The sequence below is a fragment of the Telmatherina bonti genome, assembly GCF_933228915.1.
Source record: "Telmatherina bonti genome assembly, chromosome: 15".
NCBI lineage: Eukaryota > Metazoa > Chordata > Actinopteri > Atheriniformes > Telmatherinidae > Telmatherina > Telmatherina bonti.
In genome coordinates, this window is record NC_136613.1 from 31,964,992 (window position 1) to 31,977,551 (window position 12,560).

Consider the following 12,560-nt stretch of genomic DNA (forward strand, 5'->3'; position numbering starts at 1 on the left):
ACCAGGAAGTCCCACTGAGATCAGAAATCTCTTTTACAAGGATAAGACCTGGCCAAGAAAGCTTCTATTTTACAATGCATTTATCGGTGTGTTACTGTATTTTAATTTGTAAAAAGAATAAAATGGAAACGAAACGATAGCAGCAATACATAGTTAAAACCACATGAAAGAAATATAAAACAAACACAGAATTAAACACACATATATGTTATTTATGGAATTATTTTTAATAAATACCGAACAAGTTTTCCATTTTAAGTTTAAGCCTCTGTATAAATGAGTCTGACAGCCTGGTGTAGCTGATAATGTTTCCAGACACTAACAGTGTAAACAGCCGGTGAACCGGGACTTGAGACGGGCAGGTTGTCCTCCACCGTCACGTGGTCGCGCGGAGCCTCCTCCAGCGTGCGGCGCGCGCGCGTCGTCTCTCCTTCAGCTGACAGGATGGATCAGCTCTGCTGTCGCCGTGTGTAGCCGCAGCATCTCCCGCTTCTCGCCGTTCTGCTGCTGCTGGGCTGCTCTGTCAAAGCGCAGGTAGGTCGCAGAAAGCGCCGCATCACCGCCAAGCTCGCAGGGAAAGAAGGACAACCTCCGGGTTGTAGGATCAGGCAGGCATGCGCGAGACAGAGAGCTGAGTCGCTGCCTTGTTGCTCGACAAAGACACGTATGTGTGTGTGTGTAATGGTCCAGATGTAGAGGGTGTCTGCTGAGCGGGAGGTGGATGAGAGAGTGATTCCTGCAGGAATGAGGGCTGATGATGCTCCTCCACTGCAGGTGGAGCCAGGTGGAGGCTTGCTGGCTGGCAACTGTCCTTCTGCGCTGCACAAAGTGCGTGCACTGCATGGATCATATGTTAGATTAACGAGCATGAGTTCAAGCAGAGGCTGGAGTAAGGTCACTAGAGCAGGAATAATGACTCAGCAGCTGGAGAGGAGGAGGAGGAGGAGGAGGAGGAGGAGGGGGGAACTATGGCGTCTAAAAGGATTCAGAAAACTGAGGGACCAGAGGAGCGGCTGCTTGTGCTGCTGGTGTTCAGGAGAGCAGACACAATGAAGAAACTTGACACCTTTTAGTTTCTGTTTTTATATATGAGGACTTCCAGAGTGGAGTGGGGGTATGAATACTATCCCAGTAACTGTGACTGGCGGGGTTTTTACTACAAGCACATGAGATGACTTAAGATAATGAAGATTTGAAACTGTTCAACTTATTTGTCCCAGCTTTTATATTAAACATTGGTTTTTGTTTATGCAGCGCTTTTCTGTATTCACAGTTCGTTTCTTTATTTGCAGGGCGTTTTTTGTTTTTGTTTTGCATTACGTTTTAGGATTTGCAGCGCTCTGCTATACATGCAGCATTTCCGACTTGCATTTCTATTCCTATATGCAGCTGTTTTTCTATATGAAGCACATTTGAACCAAGTGGCAACCTCCGGCGGTTAAAAGTGAAGCCTATGCGGAAGTGCATAAAACTGCAGTTCCCCCTTCATCCACTAGGGGCTGCAAAACAGAGCAAATCCACATAGACTCCTATGTTAAAAAGACCAACTTCCCAGCAGAAATAAACATGTTTACAGCCTGGTTCAAAAATCCATTTTTGGTTTAATAGGTCAGGTTTACCTTCGTGACAATTGTGGGGGGAGTGAAATTCTTTCTAACTCGCCCGTTTAAAGTAATTTAATCCTGATGGCACCTTGTCTCGGTGCCATCATGGATCAGATACACACAAAAAAAGGGTACATATAATGAGAATACTATATAGATAAACTACTATAATAAAGTTTGCTTGTAGCCTCTGTATTAATGTTTGGGAGATATCATGTCAGCTTGCAGTGGGGTCCTTTGCTTTGCTGGTGGCTCCCCTTTAGAGGCACAGCTGTCAGTCAGTCTTTCCACCTAGACTCCGCCTCAGGTCCTGCAGAACACTTCTGCAACTCATTCAGAAATCATTCAACAAGGCAGTTGCGTGATTTCAGAGGAACGGGGCCTTGTTTGCTTTTTGTTCAGGGGAAAATTCACGACAGCGTTTTTAATATGAATCCTAGTCCGTTAGTTTGGAGAGTCCGCTTCATTTGGGGTAATGTAGATGTGCAAACAAAATGTGATTCCGATCAAAGAAGGAGACTGGGTCCGCTGGACCAAATATAGAAAGCGGACCACATAATAAAGTGCATTGTGGTTCAGCGCATGGCATCATGGACAAACACACACGTGTGTGGGGCGATAGGCAACTCTGGATGGAAGAAATAGCTCACAGTTAGATGTGGGAGAATTCGGTAAAAGTTTCGATAGAAATCTGGTCAACAAGACCACCAGAAAATTATGCAGTTCCATATTTTCTTGTCTCTGGTGGAGACTGAAACACATTTTTTGAAAGGTCCAATGCAGCATGAATGATATCTCGGCGCAGAATAATGTTGCCCCAATCAGACTAAGTCTAGTGGACTATCCTGATGTGAATGCATCCTTAAACACACCCTGGTTCGCCCCCTGCTCCTCAGCCTGCTGGCCCATCCCTGCCCTGCATAATGTGGAACAAACCATATCATCAAATTCGCAGACAACCTGACTGTAGTGGTCTTCATCCTGGACAACAACGTGGCTGGAGACAGGGCTGAGGTGCAAAATCTGACAACATGATACAAGACTCACAACTTGTTCCTCAGAGTGGACAAGATGAAGGAGGTTGTGATAAACTACAGGAGGTCCAAACAACCACCCCCACCTCTGTACAATGACCGGGCAGCAGTGTGAGGTACCTAGGCATTCACATTGATGACCACCTCTCCCCAACCACCAACACAGCAGCACCTCCACTTCCTTCCTAAACTAAAACTGGACTTCTGTCCACCCACCGCACCACTTTCTATAGAGGCAGAAAGTTCTTTAACCTTTGCCTTCACCTCCTGGTTGGGAGAAAAACAGCTGTGGGGAGTTGTGAAGCCGGCCAGCAGGATTGTAGGGGCCCCACTCCCCCTCGCTGATGGAGCTGTTTGAGCAGCGCTGCACCCTCAGAGCCACTTCACCCCTCCCACCTCATCTCGCCCATGTAGGGGAAGATACAGAAGCATCAGTTGCACGAAGATGAAAAGCTCTTTCCCAACAGCTGTCAGACTGATTGACAACCTCTGTCCCTTCCATAAATATACTCCCATATTCCCCCTCGCAGACACTGATCCATAGGACTAAGTGTTGGACAAAGAACTGACAGCAGAACCAACCACTTATTTCTATCCTGTCCAAAGTGTATGTATATAGATATATATTAAGTACATATTTAAGACATAAGAGTTAGATTTACATGTAAAACAGAACCAGTCCTAGTGGGTTAAATGGTTCTTGCAATAGCATGCAAAGTTAAATTTCTTGCATTTAAAAGAATTTAATTAAATTCTTAAAAATGCAAACTTTTTTTCTGTTGTGATTTGACCTGCAGTACTTTAGATCATTTATAGAAAGTGTTGAGTTTATTTTAGAGTGGACGCAATATGCTTGATACAGACCTACTTTTATGTGTGTTGTGGTCATTCTAGGTTTAATTTACTGTACTTGTTGGGTGAAATGAGCAGCTGCTTCTCTCAGGATGGAGTTATGTTACAGACCAAGTGCAGAAGTGATTGAATTACTTCATATCAGCCAGAAAGTGTCTACTTGAGCCCAGGTCTAAGTATAACACTTCCATGGTTGTTGTAAAGTGTTAGTTGCTGATGTTGATGTAAACAGAGCCTGAGAAGAAGAGCTGCAGGTGTAGAAGGAATAAACAAATAAATGCTAATTTTATTTTTAATCTGCTTGTTTTTGCTGCCGACTGATGCTGCATTCACGTACCTTCCTTCCTGAGATGTTGGTATAATCCAATATATAAATGGTGTAGTGGCTCCATTAAATAACTTTATATAATTGGATCCAGACTTTGTAATTAATGAAACTTGATTAATTTAGTTTAAATAGCAAAACAATATTTGTTACAAAAAGCAACAATTTTTAATTTCATTTTTTTGGATGATTAAAACAAATAATAGACACAAAACTTAATATTGTAAGCTCAGGGTATATTAATGTCTGGAAACATCCATTTCATTGCATTTCTGTGTAAAACAGCAAAAAAAAAAGAAAATGTACTTGACCTAGACTGAACAGACCAGAAGTTGAAGTGACATTTTATGTAGTTTAACCAAGCAGCAAACTCTGCTGATTAAAAGAGAATCCTATGCTGAAGTGCATAAAACTGCAGTTCCACATTCATCCACTAGGGGCTCCCAAACAGACCGCATCCTCATAGACTTCCCTGTTAAAGAGACCAACTTCACAGCAGAAATAAACATGTTTACAGCCTGGTTCAAAAATCCATTTTTGGTTTAATAGGTCAGGTTTACCTTCATGACAACTGTGGGGGGAGAAAACTATTTTTTTGTATTCATAATCAATTTCATCTAAAAATTTGACATATTTAGGTGGATGTCTATTTGATTGACAGGTATCAGATGTCCCGCTGCTAGAAGGCAGAGTGAAGAACAACTTCGGTTTATAGCCAGTTAACATGAGTTCACTAGATGTCAATCATCCACCATGATGCTCACAGCCCCCCTCTCAGCGCTACCTCTTTGCCCATTTTGTGTTTTCCGGGAGAGACGACATGCATGATGGTAGGAACCGCCTGATGAGCTCTTCAGAAACCCACGGGTGACGTCACAGAGGCTCCCTCCATCTATATTATAGTCTATGATTATAAATAAATCTATTATTATTAATATAAATAAAGTTCGATGGGTTTACTGTCCCACCATGAAACGCCATCAGTCCATGACTGAAGAGACCGTCTGACAGACGATGAGCTAAGCATCCAGCAAGTGTTGTGTTTGACAGCAGCAGTTGTTTAGTACAAGTTATGTACTCAACTAGAAAACACAGAACTGTTCCACAGAGAAAAGCAGCTGAAAGCCTCATAAACGTGCTCCCAAATGTTTCTGAAAACTGCAGACTAGGTGGAAAAGCAACAGTATCTGTGCATGACACTGCTAGCAGCTAACGCCAAACACTGACTTGGGTCTTGGCTTTATTTGAAGAGTGGTTGAATAATTCTGTCATTTCTTGTGTGTTTTACCTGAAAGAGACCATCTCTGCTCTGTGCACTTCTAACTAAATTCTGCAGGATGAATGTTTGGTGTGGAAACAGGAATAAAGCAACACCTCAAAGTCAGACATAGAAAGTAGTTTCTGACTTAACCAGGGTTAACTGTTTGAATCTGCAGGTCATATACTGTTTTCCCAGCTTTGCTTTGCTCCTGAAGCTCAGCAGATTGATGCATTCTTCACTTCCATTATGACTCGTTTTGAAGTTTGGGGCCTTGTAAAGCTACAAGCTGCCGTGTCCCTCAGTCTCGCTTGTTTCTAAATATAGTTCTATACATGAAGGAGCAGAACATTGCAGTTTGTGGAGTGGCTCGATGTAGCCTGGAGTGCTTGTTATTGGAAGAAAACTATGAATATCGACTGCTGTCTGTATTTGGGATTTTCTGATCAGTTCAGTGCAGAAAGAGCAATGTAAGGCTGCAGTCTGGGCTGAGAACAACTGGTAGAGCAGCAGGCCATCCATTTGATTTCACAAGTAAGCTGTGGTTTACTTTAAGTCACGATCTTACACTTTCCTTCTACGATGTGTGGGAAAACCTGTCCATGTTTGTCAGAGCGTACTGTGAAACTCTGCAAGATGTCACTGCAACGATGCCAAGGCTAATGTTCAGTGTGTCTCTGTGTTGCAACGATTCCCAGATTATAAGAATTACAACAACAACCCGGTTGGAGGAGTCTGTGTGTGTGTGTGTGCTGCAGAATCAGGACAGCAAATCAAACAGGTGGTGTCTTTACTGCCTGAAACTTTTCCCAATTCTTTTTGATTTAAGTATTTTAGATCCTCAGTCCAGTCAGCTTGATTTCAAAACCCAATGAGCTTTCTGTTGACGTGCATTTCTAATCACAGTAAAGTACATCGTCACAGTTACTGTTTATACAAAGTTAGCCAAAAAACAGCAGAAAATTCAACTGGTTATTTCTTCCTAAAGGAAAACCACATAACTTTAAGTAGATAAAAACTTTAAATCAGACGTAGGAAGCTAATTCATCCAGGAGTTTGTAAAAGTAACGACTGTCTAGACTTAAGCCCCTTTTATCCAGATGCCATCTGGAGGCAGTGATCCATGCTTTTATTACCTCAAGACTGGATCACTGTAGCTCAGTTTTCGTTGGAATCAGTCAAAACGCGCTTTCTGGCCTGCAGCTGGTACAGAATGCTGCTGCCAGATTTTTAACTGGCATAAGAAAACAGGAGCACATATCTCCGGTTTTAGCGTCCCTTCACCGGCTTCCTGTTCAGTTTAGGCTCAATTTTAAGATTCTCTTATTTGTTTTTAAGTGTCTTAACGGCCTCGCCCCTCCTTGTGTGGCTGACCTTCCTCATCGCTACACACCACACACCTCTTAGATCAGCAGACCTGTTGCTTTTAACTGTCCCTAAGACACACTGTAAATCCAGAGGTTTCTGTACAGCACTTTGGTCAGCTGTTTGTTGTTTTTAAAGTGCTTTATAAATAAATATGGTGTGGTATGGTATGGGATCTGATGAGTAACTGTGCAGATGCAGAAACTGAAAGATGTTAGGCGAGCAGTTTTAGTGATGTTTTCCAAACTGGGCCATTTCAGCTTAGCTTCTCCAGTTCCTTTTGATCAGAGAAACATTACTTTTCCAGCCTTTGTTGCTCCAGTTCCAACTTTTTAACGGACACGTTTCTTCTATGAGATTCTAAATGAGCTCGTATTTTCCATGAAATTATAAATTGTCTCAATTGTTCACAAGCAAGGATGGGGCGAGGTTCAGCACTTTGTGAACAACTGTGTGAGAAAATAGTCCAGCAGTTTAAGGACGGTTTTCAACAACACCCAGAACTGCTTCCTTCTTCTGTTAGTGACCAAAGGTAACTTGCACATCTGTAAAGACACCATTAATGATAAAAGGTAATATATGCTGCATCCACGCGTCTTTTCACGGACATCCCTGATTATTTCAGCAAGACACAGCTAAGCCACATTCTGCAGGTGTTCCACCAGCACGGTTTTGCTGTAAAAAAAAAAGTGCAGGTACCAGACTAGCCTGCCTGCAGTCCAGACCTGTCTCACATTGAAAATGTGCTGCATATATGAAAAGCAAAATACCACAATGGAGACCCTGAACTGTTGAGCAACTAAATTTGTACATGAAGTAAGAAAAAAGCATTCCATCTACAAAGCTTCAACAGTTTGCGTTTCAGTTCCCAAATGCTTATTGAATGTTAAAAGGAAGGGTGAAGCAACACAGTAAACATAAACCTGTAACAGCTTTTAAGTAACAATAGAAAAGTACGTAGAGAGTATAGACCTCCAATCCTTTGCTGAGGTACCAAAAACTGCAGTTCCCCCTTTATTCACTAGGGCTCCAAAACAGAGCGCATCCTCATAGACTCCCATTTTAAAAAGGCCAACTTCACAGCAGAAATAAACATGTTTACAGCCTGGTAACAAAAAAAAAAAAAATCTATTTAAGGTTTTATAGGCCAGGTTTACCTTCATGACAACTGTGGGGGCAGTGAATCTTTTTAGATCTCTCCACTTAGAAGTAATTTCATCTTGAAATTCTGCATATTGAGGGGCGTGTACTTTTGACTGACAGGTATCCGATATCCCACTTCAGGAATGTAAAACATCAGCAGTTTTCAGCTGGTTAACAATGTGACTTAGTTTTAGCCTGCTTACCTCCGTTAGCTGGTTAGCTCTTGTTAGCTCTTGTTAGCTCCGGGTTATTTCGGTTAGCTCTTACCTACAAAACAGGTCGGGGTTCGCTAGATGTCAGTTGTCCACCCTCACGCTGACGGCCCCTCTCTCAGCTCCACCTTTCTGCTCATATTTGTATTTTCCGGGAGAGACAACACACAACGCCAAGATGGTGATGGTAGGAACCGCCCAATGAGCTTTGGTTCAGCTCTTCAGAAACCTACGGGTGACGTCACGGAGGTTCCGTCCATATCTTATATGCGGTCTATGATTTCCACCTATAAAAATTTCTGTGTCCACAATTGCTTTTCGATACCCAAATTTATTAGACTCGGAGATTGACAAAGACTCAGAATAAAAGAAAAACAAAATTCACCCAGTAGTTTTTGCCTCAAGTTGCTAACAAACAGATATAAAACCGGGCAAAAATGTGACCTGTTTGGCTGTGGTTATTAGAAGTGAAACTATTAGTAAAAGAGAGGATGAATACATGTTAAGGGGAGATATGGATTGATGAGGGAGGGAAGAAGGATGGCTGAATGGAAACTCTGTCAAATGCCTTTCCAAAAGGTTGCCAAATAAATGTTGCTAAGGGCTTTTTAAGAAAAAACCAAATAGATAAAAATGGCTAAATTGAACCAAACAGCCTCTCAGTTGACGTCAGCAGCCCTGCAAGAAAAAGGAGAAAGCAGTCCTTCATCCCACCAGTGATCACATTATGACCTGATCTGAGTGTGTGTGCTTGGAGAGCAGACGCTTACTGCTGGGTCACTAATCAACTTGTTCATGAGAAGAAGCTGTGTCCCAACATACTCCGGTGGCGACTCAGTATAAACTGAGGAAAAAAGAGAAAATCTATTTGAGATTGGGTAACTAAATATATTTATCCCATAAGGCATGGTCACATAATAAAAGTGTGTAGATAATAATGACATACATCATAAATTTACCGCCTTAGTGGCAACATTTGCTAGCTGACAGAAGTGTTTCATTTGTTTTCTTTTACAAGTAAAGCTCTGAAACTCCGCGGTAAGGCCTTTACACACCGGGACTGATGCGAAAAAACAACATGAAACTGAATAATTTGGAGGTGAATTATCAACGTTTCTGTCTATCCACACCAAGTGATGCAAATTTGCCAATAAATTATGGAAATTTAAAAAAAAAAACTTGGGGAGTTTCAATTAATTCAGGAGCTGAAGTTGAACCATGGCCACTTCAAGACGGACTTGATAACGTCCGCACAGAATTTTGTCACTGATGTGAACATTCACATTGATTTCTAATCTTGCCGTGAGAATAATCCAGACGAAATATTCGGAGTAGTTGTATAAAGGTGTTTAGGACAACGGCAGGCTGTTTCTCAGGTGGGTATTTAGCTACAAGTGAAAACTTATATTAAAACAAATCCTAGTGTATTAAATATATCAGTGATTAAAAGTTGAGAAGTTTCCAGATAACACTGGAGATGGATGTTTAAGGCCTTTATGAGGGTAAAGCTCTTCCTTTTGCACTATTGTGCAACATAGCTGATGTGGTGCCAGTAAAGGAATAAAAAAAGAAAAGTTTTTTATTTCTTCTTCTTAAAGCAGCATTGTCTACTGCCTCATTTTATGCTTCTTTTGCACTATGTACTTTTTCATGATCTCCTCCACCGTTGCCATGTTTGCTGTTGTCTGAATCTGACGTCAGGAGCCCGAGGTGAACTCTGCACTGCGCTGTAACGGAGTAATTGGCTAAAAACTTTGTCGGCATTGAGGACACATGGGAGTATATGGGCAGTGATATTTCACATTGTTTCAAACGGCTACATCATATATGTACGCAGACAGAGCATAAATTAGCCTAAAGCAGCCCCTGCCTCAAAACATGAACCAGTGTTGATTTGACACATAAATGAAAACTTGAAGCAAAGATACAACATTGAATTTGATTTTAAGGCCATTCGTAATCGGCAGTGTGTTGAAATTTACATATTCTCAGTTTTTTGTGGTTCCCACTACTATGGATCCAAAGATAACACAATCTGACAGGCTAAAAAAAGGATTTTTCTGCACAAGATGATTTTGAAAGAACAATTGGCAAAAACTATGGCATTTTTCTTGCACTTTAACAAAAAGGTGGAACACATTGTAAAAATGGGAAACAATAAACATTTCTATGAATGTCATTCAAACAAATGCTGAATGCTGAATCAGAGTAACCATGAATTTTAACTTGTTAATTCCTCTTTGTGATTTCAACCGTTGTTTAGTCTCTTTGATGAGCACTGGATTGTTCCCAGTTGGTGGCAACCAGAGCATGTGGAGAACAAATGAGAAAGGAATCATAAAGACAAATCACATGCTGATGTTGAGTGTTTCCTATCCAGTCCAGGCTAAGGGAATGCGATCTGACCTTCATGTGATCTAAAATTTGAGAAGGCTTTGGATTTTGGTCAGTAGACGACACCATTATGGGACCTCAAGACAAAGTTGTCTGCAAGCTGTAAAACTGGTTTCAAGAAGAAAAAATAACAGCTACGGAAAAACTCTGCTGGTTGACAAGTAATAAATCTTATTACTGTTGTTTGTGTTCATTTTTCTCCTGCTGCAACACCGTCAGCCTTTCATTCATTCGTCAATGTTTCCTGCACACATTCAACCGGAGAGCCATTCACAGCGATCTGATTACTCTCTTAGTATGAATGAGGGTGGGATATTTGATATTGCTGTTGCAGTGATGGGGCTGATGGAGGAGCCCTACAGGAGTGAGTGAAGGTTCAGTCTGTCAATGCAACACTTTATGATATTTTTGGAATTTAATTTAGCACTTTCAAAAATGAAAGCTTTTTTCTACAATCTACAGTAGGCACACACAGCAAACCAGGGCAGGCCTTTTTATATGGCGTCTTTCATGTGCAAGACAGCTAAAAGTGCTTCACATGAAACATTAAAAGAAACAACTGAAAGCAAATATAATGAGTTTATTCATTCAAAGATGGGTTCTTCTGTAAGTTAAATTGTAAGTGTTTTGATACCATAACTTTGCTGTGCATGCATGTCGGTGTATGTGACAGTTGCCGCACTGTAAGGAGCTTGCAAACATTCAGGTTTCTTTGCCAGTAAATAAACCATAAGGCTGGGTGACTTGATTTGAAAATAAAATTTCCCTTCACAGAAAATAAATAAGGAATGACAAAAAATGCACAAAACCTGATTAGCTTTGATTTTATTATCCTTTCTGCGAGTTGGCCTGAGTTCAAAGTGCAATGAAATAAAAGCTGTGAAACATGTTCGTACAACAGGATGACTGGTCCTGCTATTTTAGACACTGAAATTATAACAAGCTAGTTTTTTACACGATGCCTGCAAGTTGTTTCTGTGTAGACATCTAAAAACAGGCTTTTCTTCACCAGAGTTAACTTCAAACTAAGTCAGATGTGCCCCGACTTGTTGAAAAGAAAGAAACACTTTTCTCGGCTGACATAATGCAAAGCAAAGCAAAGTTCCATTAGACTTGAAGCTGGGGTAGGTAATGTTGGGGAGCTAGCTAGACGTGAAAGTAGCACCCTGTCCTGGCTCCTCCCCCTCTGGTTTTGCTCCTTTCGTGATTCGAGGCTTTTTTCTTACCTCTGCCAAGGAGGTTATGTTTTTACCGACGTTTATCTGTTTGTGTTCCAGATAACACAAAAAATTATGGACAGATTTTATTTAAATTTTTTAGGAGTTGTTGGAAATGTGAAAAGGAAAATAAGGTTTAATTTTGGTGGCGAACTATATCACCGTTTGGATCCAGGAATGGTTTAAAGGCCGTGGCGGAGGTGTGCTCTCTGAGTACTTTTTAATTCACTGCTTTTTTCCACCGATTTTCTCTTTTTCTGGTGTTTTAGCGGGAGGAGACAAATAAACCGAGCTGGGTCGGGAAATCCTTCATGCATTTTCTCAGCCATGTTTGCCTTCCGAGTTTCTTCTTCACTATGTATTTTCATCGTAACGTGCTATTTATATGCAGCTTACAAGATATAAGAAAGAAACAACTTCAGTTTGGCCCGAACGTTTGGATTGGTCAGAGTTTTTACAGATTTACAATAAAACTGAGGGGTCTAACTATATTTCTTATTGTTCATGATTACAAAATGTATATAGTAATACTACTATCAGGACGTGGAACCACTTCAGCCAGAGTTAAAAAAAATGTCTTTGAGCAAGATTACCTACCCCAGTTTGTGTGTTTTAAGAAAATGTACATTTTGTGTAATAAAACACCATAAAAACATGTTTTCCATAAAAACAATTATGGAAACAAACATTTATGTTTCAAATAAATAGTATAATATATTGTACTATTTATTTAATATATCATTTCAAATAAATAGTACATTCTTGCAAAGGCTCAATATTTTTTTAACTTCATATTTTTGGCAAGGAAGAAAATCTGTCATCTGCAGTTACCCTGTTGAATGTTTTATGTTCAACCCTGCCTTCCAGGGGCATTAGAAAGGTGTTGCAGTGGTCTAACAGCCTTATTTACAGACTCTTGAGCCGTTTGTTGCAGATTTTTTCATCAATTTAGCCCCAGCGGAATATGTTTTCAGCAAAGTACCCCCTAACCCAGGGAATGGCAACTGAATTTGTTCTGAGGCCAAACTATTTCTGACCAGCTGAATGGCGTGCCAAAGTAACATCTTTATCAGGCAAAACCTTTTTTCCCCTCTTAAAACTTCTCCATATTTTTACTATCATAGTTTGTTTAAAGGTGTAGTATAATAAAGTTATT

At 40.7% G+C, this 12,560-nt stretch overlaps 1 protein-coding gene across 1 annotated transcript in view; it reads left to right on the forward strand.

Annotated features, from left to right (window-relative positions):
• Window positions 1–267: 267 nt before the first annotated feature.
• slc4a3 (solute carrier family 4 member 3) overlaps window positions 268–12,560 on the forward strand; it is an 84,862-nt gene continuing 72,569 nt past the window's right edge. The window contains exon 1 of the mRNA XM_079253761.1: window positions 268–534. The gene's annotated coding sequence lies outside the window, so the exon portion shown is untranslated. The remainder of the gene's footprint in view (window positions 535–12,560) is intronic.